Raw genomic sequence first — 10,369 nt, forward strand, 5'->3', positions numbered from 1 at the left:
TTTTGGCTTAAAATCTACTTTTTTCTGATATGAGAGTAGGTACTGTTGCTTGCTTTTGGCTTCAACGTGCATAGTATATCTTTTCCCATCATTTCACCTTCAGTCTGTTGATGTCATCTGTTTTTTAATCCAATCTACCAAGAGTTAAAATCACTTATATTCAATGTTTATACAAAGATTATTTTTATTTCCTGCCATTTTAATTTATTTCTAATGCTTAATTCAGCTTCATCCTCCTTTAATCAACTATTTTTCTATTGCAACTAATCCCAATGCTAGTTTTAATCTTTGTTTTTTATTTCTTCTGCAGAAAATATTTTATTGAGTATGTTTTGTAAAACAGATTTAGTGGTTGTGAATTCTTTCAGTTTCTGCTTATCATGGAAGATTTTTATTTCATTTTTGATTCTGAAGGATAATTGTGCTGGATATAGTAATCTTGGTTGGCAGCCATTTTCTTTCAGGGCTTGCTATATAGTATTCCTATCTTCCTGGATTTTAGAGTCTGGGATGAGAAATCAATTGAAATCTGTGACCTGTCATTTTTCTCTTAAGACTTTTAAAATTCTATCCTTATTCTGCATATTAGGCATTTTTATGATAATGTGTCTTTGAGAGGATCTCTTTTGACCATGTTTATTTGGAGTTCTATATGCCTCTTGTGTTTGGATTTCCATCTTGTTCCTAAGATTTGGAAATTTTTCTAACATAATATTATTAAAAAGATTGTGTATTCCTTTATATTTCAGAGCCTTTACACCCAATGACTCTTAAATTGGGTCACTTAATGTTATCTTCAATTTCTTGAATATTCTGATCATGGTTTTTTAACATCTTTTCTTAATTTTCAACTTTATTTTTAAGATTATGTACTTTTTCTTCAAGACCGAATAGTCTATCTTCAAACTGGTCCAATTTATTCGTGATGTTTCGATTGAATGTTTAATTTGATATATTGAGTCTTTCATTTCCAGGATTTTTATTTGGTTCTTTTTCAGAATTTCTCTTTTTATCAAAGTAATCTTTCATTACCTGTATTTTTAAAGTTCATTCCTTACATCTTCTTTGAGCTCATTGGATATTTTAACTATGAACATTCTAAATTCTTTCTTGGATATTTCCTCCAACATTGTGTTACTGAAATCAGTTGTTGAAGTGCTTGGGCTATTTGAAGTGGTTTGTTCCCTTGCTTTTTCTTATTTCTTGTATGTCTACCCATCTATTGGGATGATTACTGATTATTTTTTATGCACAGGACTATTTAGATAGCTTCTTTCTCTTAAGAGCCCTGGGTTGGATGAATTCTTTCACTCAGTGTGTGTCCTCCTCTATTTCCAGTCTCAAGACCACTTTAAGATTACTACAATCACTTCAGAGCAAAGACACTTATTATTCAATCTTAAGAAAATCCAAAAACTTGTTGATATTGTTCTCCACAGTTCCACTAATCCACGTATAAACTTGTAGTAAATTTCTGAAATCGATTGAAAAATTAGTTATTACTTATAGCAAAATTGCTCAAACATTATAAGAGATTGAAATAGGGAGGAGAGAAAAATTAGTCAAAGAAGCAAAAAAAGAAAAGATAGGAAAGAATAATACACACCAAAGTAATAAGAAGAAAAAGATGGATGAGAGGAATTTGAAGCTGTGAATGAGGAAAAATAAGGGGTAAAAGGAATAAATATAAAACTAAGCTAGGAAACAAAGATAGAATAATTCCAATTAATGCTTTAAAACATAAGAGGAAATGCAGTCAAATGGGTTGAGCACACAATATTTAATACTAGGCTAACAAGTATTGAATATAAAATGAAGAGTGATATACATAGGATCAAAGTTGACATTAGAGCTATTTATAGTAAACCATGCCAAAGTTGAGAAAATTTTTATTGAGTCTTCCTGGTTTGGACTTCATCAGGATTGTGAAGCTTTACAAGATGTCCATCACTCTCCAGCTTTGGATTGTCCCAGAGGTGCTGGAGCCCAAAAGCCACTCCCCTGATTGCTATGGAACTCCCACCAGTCAGTTCTCATTTGCCATCCCAGGGGCCTGAGGCTGGATGTTCAGAAGGTGTTGTGCTGCATCTGTTAGCTGTTTCTATTGTGTGCAAGAGAAGAGGATGCAGGGCTCTGAGCAGTTGCTCTGACTTAAGTGGATCACTGTGTACCTGTTCCCTTCTGCAGGGTCCTCTTCAAAGTGGCATAGAGCCTGGTGACTGTCTACAACTGCAGAATCTGTAGATGAGGATTCTCTATGGGTGGTCTGCAGTAGAAATGTTACCCATAGCCAAAGGAGATCACCAGGGCACTGTCCCTGCTACTGGGAAGGACACTCAGCCAGTTCACTTGGGTTCAATCTCCCACTGGCCAAGATTGTGAACCACACATGTCACTCCCCTCTGCTGAATGGGACAGAGACAGACATCCACCCCCATTCCCTCCATTTCTTGGGACAGAGGCAGCCATCCTTCTTTCATTTGAGCTCTCACTTCCTACCTCCATGAATTGCAGGCACTCTCATCTCTGCTCAAGCTCTCATGGAGGCTGTGTAGAAGGCTGGGTCAGGTCAGAACTTCCTGGGAGTACACTTTACCCCACTCCTGTTATCTGCCATGAGGGGAAAGGGGTTTTAGCAACTTTCAATAATAGTAATCCCTCTACAAGTTACTTCTAGATGAATTACTGAGACATCCTGCTATGGGATACTCTTTCTGGCTTTAATTGTTGCTGTCTAAAGATGGGGAGATGCCATGTTGATTTAATATCTTCTAGGGTGACTGGCCAGCTGTGAGCACCACAAAATGGCTGCCATGATTGGCACAGGTTTATCTTTATGATAGTGCTACAGTCACATAAATTCTAATATTAAACATGAAACACAATTCAATATGAAAAACTTGAGACTGTTTTTCTCCCCACAAAAGAAATTACATACAAATGTTTTCATAACAACACTTTTCTTACCCTGTATGAGAAACAATTCTGAGTTCATTCTGATACTGAGTCAAACTGATATTTTAAGAGAAAATGAGAATCACATATATAGAAAGGATATGAAAGATAGTTAAGTAAACATATATTTCCAACCAATGAGAGTGAGTTTCATTGGTATGATATTTCTCCAATAGTTCTAATATTTATTAAATTGTATATATTTTACTTAATTTGAATATTTTAAGAAATTCTTCATTTATTACCATTTTGCAGTAAGAAAATAGATATTATAAGTATTTTAACTTTAATATTTTGAGAAAATAAAGTGTATAGTCACATGCTTATGGGAAAGAAATGAACAGAAAGCTTTTAATATCAAAGAAATTTGCTTAGTGTCCCATTTATCTGCTAAAAAGAGGGTTTATCTTCAGCATTCACATTTTCCTTTCTTGTACAAGGTGCTTACAAAATTCTGTTCCGTAAAATAAAGGATAAATCATATTGTGATTAAAAAGGTGATTGAACACTACATATGTCATATACATAAACAAGAAGAGCCAATCCACATTATGGAAAGCACTGAGAGTACATCAAATCAATGAGATGGAAATGTGATCCAAAAGGAACTTTTATAGAAAAGGAAATCAGTGTTTATGAATAAAGCACCCTTTGAGAAGTCCAAAGGGCTAGAGTGTTGTGTAGTATTACCTTTCTAATACAGGTTAGAATCAACATTATTATAAACAAGGATTCACAATAGCTCAGAAAAAAAAAACATACTTCACAAATTAGATTGAACAATTTACAATGCTACTACAACAAACAATTGGTGGATTTCTTCCTTGGATGAATCTTGGAGCTCCAACCTAGTAACTGTGATTTTCAGCCGAACTTCTCTTCATGGTGAGAAAATCCTCCAGATGTCTTCTTCATGATAACAAAATACTACAGCAGTTCCAAGCCTTTAACGTACAATTCCACTTTCCAAGATAGGAAAATCTACATTTGTGAAAGACAACTCTTGCAAATAATAACTAATAATTTTCTTCATTATAGTTTTGGGAAACTTGTACACAATCTCTATTCAATCTCCCTGGAATTCCACTGGGCCTTTGAGGAGAGAGAAGGGAAAAGGATCTTGTAGAAGTAATAGATTTTCATAGAACTTCACCCTTACGGGTATCCAATCATTGTATGAAGGAAATCTCCAGTTAACAAAGCAACTTTCATAACTGGGGAGAATTGTGAGCAAATCAATGTCTTCACAGTAGTATAGACCTTCATTCTGGCTATGACATTTCCCATAATTAGAAAACCATTAATCAAATATGAGGGTTCAATACAAATCTAACATATACACCATTGCATGTGTGAATCATTTTAAGTATTAGGAAACGATGACATAATAATGCTTTGTCAAGACCCACATGGGAACTACCTCACAGTTGTACATGCAAAAGGAATAGAAAATGAAGGAACAAGAAAATGATGAAAGGAGATGCACACGAGCAAGGCCTTTAGGATCTGTTTCCAACTTAACTATGTAAGTTTATTTTCTTGGTTACTTTTATGGTTCAAATCTTATTCAGTCTTCCCATCTACCGCCTTCCATTCAGTGAACACATAGTGCTACAATATGCCTATGTACCTTAAGCACAGGTGCAAAATTTCAGTTATCTTGTTCACCAGCTGTCATTCTCTTCTACATAGGTATTTTTAATGGTATTTTCAATCTGTCTTTCCATACTACAATTCATATTTTGGGTAATAAAAGCATTGATTGAAATAAACATAAGTTTATACTGATAAGGGGGAGAATACCAAGAATAAGATGTGGGCTATAGAATCACATAACCTATCACAAGAGCAAGAAAACTTCTGCCACAGTTCTATGATGCCTCATTTCTAATATCTGGGAAAACATCTAGGAAAAATAAATGTAAAACTAAAAAGAGGACCAGAAATAAGAATAGAGAAATGACAGGAAGTTATGAGAAAATGTGAAATTTCTTCAAAACAGAGACTCTATTGGTACACAGATGTCATTACAAAAATCATGCCAAGTACAGCAGTATATCAACACTGAATGATAACCACGATCATCCTCACTGTCTTTACACTCTTTCAAGCAGTCAGTCTCTGCTATCTCTGGGTAATCTACTATGGAAAAGAAAAGCAGAAACAAGATGTCATTTGGATATCCAGGGCGAACCAAGGACATATTAAAGGAAGGAATATTTCTTGTATAGCAACTATCAGTCTCACATTGGTATTCTTGTCACTTGCTCCTAAAACACATCTAGCAAAATTCCTACTTCCAGAAAACTTTACTGCAGGAGAAATACGCACTTTGTGGTAAGTTTGACATTTTAGAGCTGATCCACACAGTAGCCCTTCCGTTTCAGGAACACAGGCACAAAGCATTTGCTGAGAATCTGCTGGATTCCAGGCTCTGTGGTAAGTACCAAAGCAGTGTGGTAAGGATACTGGATCTTCTCTGAAAGACCAGGTAGCAATGATAGGCAGTGATCATTTACCATAATAGATACTATTGACAGGAAGATTCTGGGAACACAGATGGGATTCATGTGGAAAAGAAGAAAGGCCAGATAAGGCTTTCAAGAAACTGTAAGGTGGGAGAGAAATTTGATCAGCATTAGAAAAGCACAACAAGGCCACAAGGAAAAGTGGGAGGAATGCCACATTTAGTGAACCAAGGACTAAATAGTCTCTGGGTCCTGAATAGCAGGGAGTATTGGGCTCCGGAGAATCAGGAAGCAGTGATCACAATCTCAACCTTAATTTTAGAATTCTCTAACCAAGATAACCTCATAGAATTGCTCAGAATTTCAGGCCTGGACCTCCAATGATGCTTCATACGGATGCCACATTTGAAAGGAAGGTGGCTTGAACCCTGAAGGAGAAGGGGAAGTTCACAACTCTCACCAGATCACTGAACATACTTACCAGTGTACAGCCAAGTCCAGGCCCTCTGGATCATACAAGGCTCACCCTCTCCAACTGTGCAGGTTTTCATCTCATAGTCACACATCATACGTGTGTCCTGAGAACACTTCCTACATTTGGGAGTTGTAGCTGCAAGGAAAAAGATTGTGCTGAGAGAAGGGAACCATCACTGCATCACTGTCACTTTCCAAAGGCAGCAGAGGTCATCCAAACTTCCTGGAAGATCACCTATAGGTTTTATCATGAGTGATATGCTCCAGGTGATGTGTGTGATATCACAGACTAATCAGGAGAAATTAGGCAGGTGATCTAATCTCTACTTATAGATGTAAGGGATCAAGTGACTCTCAGGCAGGGAGAACTAATACATTACACAGAACCACTATCCATGCTTTATTTTCTAGCTTACCACAGTGATTTCATACAGAAGGAAAAGCACAGAGAACTTGCTGGGTTATGAAATACTGGGCTAAAATCTCAGGGTTGTGAACAGGATGTATAGTGCTCAGTTGACTGAGAGCACTTTATTCCAACTCCACACATAAACCATAGCCTGAGAGCATATTGGACAAAATAAAGTTATATCAGGCCTCCAGTTGAGGACAAAAGGAGGGAACAACCCAGGAAAGTAAGAGGGTAGAAGTAGTTGAGTGGCCAGGCCAGGCATAGAGGTTCTGTATTTCTGAAATAGGGTCATATTTCTCATACAGACCTCACAGAAGCTAAAGAGAATGGGGAAATCCAGGCCCTATATGCCAGGGTCAAGCCTAGGCTAATGCCTTAACCATCATCAAACAACCACCCTAGGATTTACTAAATTCCATGCAGAACAGAAAGAAACTCAGCTTTAGTAGGGTTTCCATTTTTTCTTGGCTAATTCTTAAAAGTAGTTGTGTCATAAAACACAGATCACTTCAGCTTGGTAATCATATAACACTAACTGCTAAGATCAGCCCCCATAGTAATTTCAGAATGCACTCTGAGAAGAACATTGGCCAGTGGGTATCACTGATGTCCAGAAGCAGATCTCAGTCTAAGCCTTTCCAACAATGGCATTACTTCAGATCCATCTTCCATGACCCATTTCTTCTCACTGCTCCCCCAGGCTTCCTTTCTCTATGTTGCCCCAACTACAGATGACCTGAAGGGTAATCTTACCATGAGAATTTTTTTATGCACAGCATACTAAGTACCTACTTCTTTGGGGGCAGGCAGCGTGGGGACCATAGAAAAGAAATGTAAACCAACCTTCTTCCCAACCAGAAAATGAAATAATGCAAGGAAAACAATGAGATCACATCAGAATCCAGGATGCATGCCAACACCCCTCTACACTCTGTCAGAAATGTGAGGGTCTTGGAAGAGTGAGGGTGAGCTGGGTCTCGAGAAGGGTAAAGTTTAAAGAATGGAAAACAGTGTTCCAAGGGAAACAGTTTTATTGGAAACCAATCAGGGATGGAGATTACACCATCTGGATGGCCCTTGGAGCCCACAGAATTAGTTGCTTGCAATGTGTGCCCCTTGCTACTTGAAACCATGGTGCTCCAATCAGATTTTTTTTTTTAATTTTCAATCATGGCTATCTGGAAAGAGATAGTTTTGATTCTCTTCCCCAGCCACTTTGCGATACATTCTCAAACACTTGAAGACATGTTTCTATTCCTACTTTTTCTAGCTTTACTAAGAAAATGAGGAAGGGTGTTGGCCATCAATGCAGGCCAGGCATTCTGTATTGGGAAGATTGAGACCAGACTTTGAGAGTTATGAGCCAGCCATGTGGCTGCAGATGCTGTTCCAGGTTAGTGGCCATGGGCGGAAGGGCAGGGTTAGGGGACTGTAGGTACCTTCATATTGTTTCTAGGCCCAAGTCAGTGTCACAAGATGGAAGTTGCCCCAACTAGAGATGGCAATGGTGGCAGCAGAGGTCACCCAAGTTGGCAACTAAGGTGTTCCAAGTTGGAGGTGACTGCTTTCAGAGATGGGGCCACAAAGGTGGGCGGTGTGGTGGCATTGTGTGGCACTTTCAGAGATGGAGCACTGTGGCATTCTGTAGGCAACTATCTCGCCCTGTTCAGTGTCCCCAGGTATAGGTTACTATGTGGAGAGGACTATGGTTGTGGTGCCAAGTGTCCCAAGATAGAGACAGCCAGGGGAGCCCCACCTTGGTTGATGGGGAGCCAGCACACAGTGGGGTCTGGCTTGGCTCTGCTTGGCTCAGTGGGTGGGGGTCTGGCCAGGCTCCCCAGATATTTTAACAACATCTTTAAGAGAAATTAATAGAGTTACGGCTCCCGGAACCGTCCCGGAACCGCCCTGGCTCAGGGCTGCGGAGCCCGCGGAGGCTGCTTCTTGGACCCTGCTACTATCAGAGCATACACCAAACACTAAGCGGCCGAATTCCGGCTCCCGGAACTGAGCCCGCGGGGGCTGCTTCTTGGAGCCTACACTTATAGGAGCTTACACCGAGCACGGAGCGGCCGAGTTCCGGCTCCCGGAACTTCCCTGTTCCGGGGCTAGGAGCCCGCGGAAACTGTGTCTCGGTCCGGGTCCTGCTGAGGGCAGGTCAGGACTCACCCATTGCTTGGGCTGCCTGGCAAGGGGAACGAAATGCTGCCATTCGCATAGGATACCAACATGGCAGAGATCTGATGTCAGCAGAAAGCGGTGGAGGAGAGATCTTCATCAATACCAGCGGTGACATAAGCAGTTGGTCTCCTGGTAAGGGGGGTGAGGCTCAGTCACCCGAGTCTCCTCAATTTGTCCTCGAGCCAGAGGGAAGGAGCCGGGCCGCCGCCAGCCCCCGGAGCAGGCCCAGCGGCTCGCCAGCGTGGTGACCGCGTGACCCCAATTGGAGAGGGGGCGGAGCGGAGCCGCCACCCACACCCGCCAGGTGGACAGACCCACGACCCAGTAGTACATGGGCGTGGTAGGAGGGGCAGGGCAGAGACGCCCTTCGCGCTTGCAAGGTAAACAGACCTGTGACAGCCTGGCGGGTCAGGCCCAGTGGCCTGCCAGTGTGGTACACACGTCACCCCAACTCGAGTAGGGGCAGAGCAGATCCTTATCCCACGCCCGGATCAGGCCCTGCCGGTGTGGTGGTCACGTGACCCCAATTGGAGTGGGGGTGGAGCGGAACCGCCACCCGTGCCCGCAGGGTGAGCAGACCAGTGATCAACCTGCAGATCAGGCCCAGGAGTCCGCAGGCGTGGTAGGAGGGGCAGGGCAGATCCGCCGCCCGCGCCTTCAAGGTAGGCAGACCTACAACAGACCGGCGGATCAGGCCCAGGAGCCTGCCGGCGGGGTACAAACACCACCCTAATTGGAGTAGTGACAGAGCAGAGTCGCCTCCCTTGCCAGGAACAGACCCAGCATCCTGCAGGCGGGGTAGTCACGACACCCCAATTGGAGTAGGGGCAAAGCAGAGCCTCCACTCGTGCCCGAAAGGTGGGCAGATCTGCGACCGACCAGCAGGACAGGCCCAGTGGCCTGCTGGTACGACAGACACGTCACCCCAATTGGAGTAGGGGCAGAACAGAGCCACCACCAGCTCCCAGAACAGGCCCAGTGACCTGCCGGCGTGGTAGCCACGACACCCCAATTGGAATAAGGAGAGAGCAGAGCCGCCACCCGCACCTGCAGGAAAGATACGCAAGCAGTATGAAAAGACAAGGAAAGAAAGGACCACAAGCAATGCAGGTCAACGCAACTTTAGAAGAGGTAACAGCTGCAGCAGATGGAATGTCAGATAAAGAATTCAGGATATACATGCTTCAGATGATCTGGAGTATCAAGGAAGACATTAAACAGCAAAATCAGACAATGAAAGATCACTTCGACAACGAATTACGCAAACAAATCCAGGAAGCAAAGGATCAACTATACAGGGAGATAGAGGTTATAAAAAACAAGCAATCAGAAATCCTAGAAATGCAGGAAGCAATAAACCAACTTAAAAACTCAATGGAGAATACTACCAACAGAGTAGAACACTTAGAAGATAGAACATCAGACAATGAAGACAAAGTATTTCAACTGGAAAAGAACATAGACAGCTCAGCAAGACTGTTAAGAAACCATGAGCAGAACATCCAAGAAATATGGGATAACATTAAGAGACCAAACTTAAGAGTCATTGGGATACAGGAAGGTACAGAGCTCCAAACCAAAGGAATGAGCAGTCTATTCAATGAAATAATACAAGAAAACTTCCCAGACTTGAAGAATGAGACAGAATCCCAAATCCTAGAAGCCTACAGGACGCCGAATGTGCAAAATCATAAGAGATCCACACCTAGACACATTATAATGAAGATGCCCAACATACAGAATAAGGAGAGAATTTTAAAAGCTACAAGAGAAAGGAAGCAGATTACATTTAGGGGCAAGCCAATCAGGATAACAGCTGATCTTTCAACACAGACTCTGAAAGCTAGAAGATCCTGGAATAACATATTTCAAACACTGA

The sequence above is a fragment of the Marmota monax genome, unplaced genomic scaffold, assembly GCF_021218885.2.
Source record: "Marmota monax isolate L192 unplaced genomic scaffold, Marmota_monax_Labrador192_F-V1.1 WCK01_AAM20220418_F8-fsc00062, whole genome shotgun sequence".
Taxonomy (NCBI): domain Eukaryota; kingdom Metazoa; phylum Chordata; class Mammalia; order Rodentia; family Sciuridae; genus Marmota; species Marmota monax.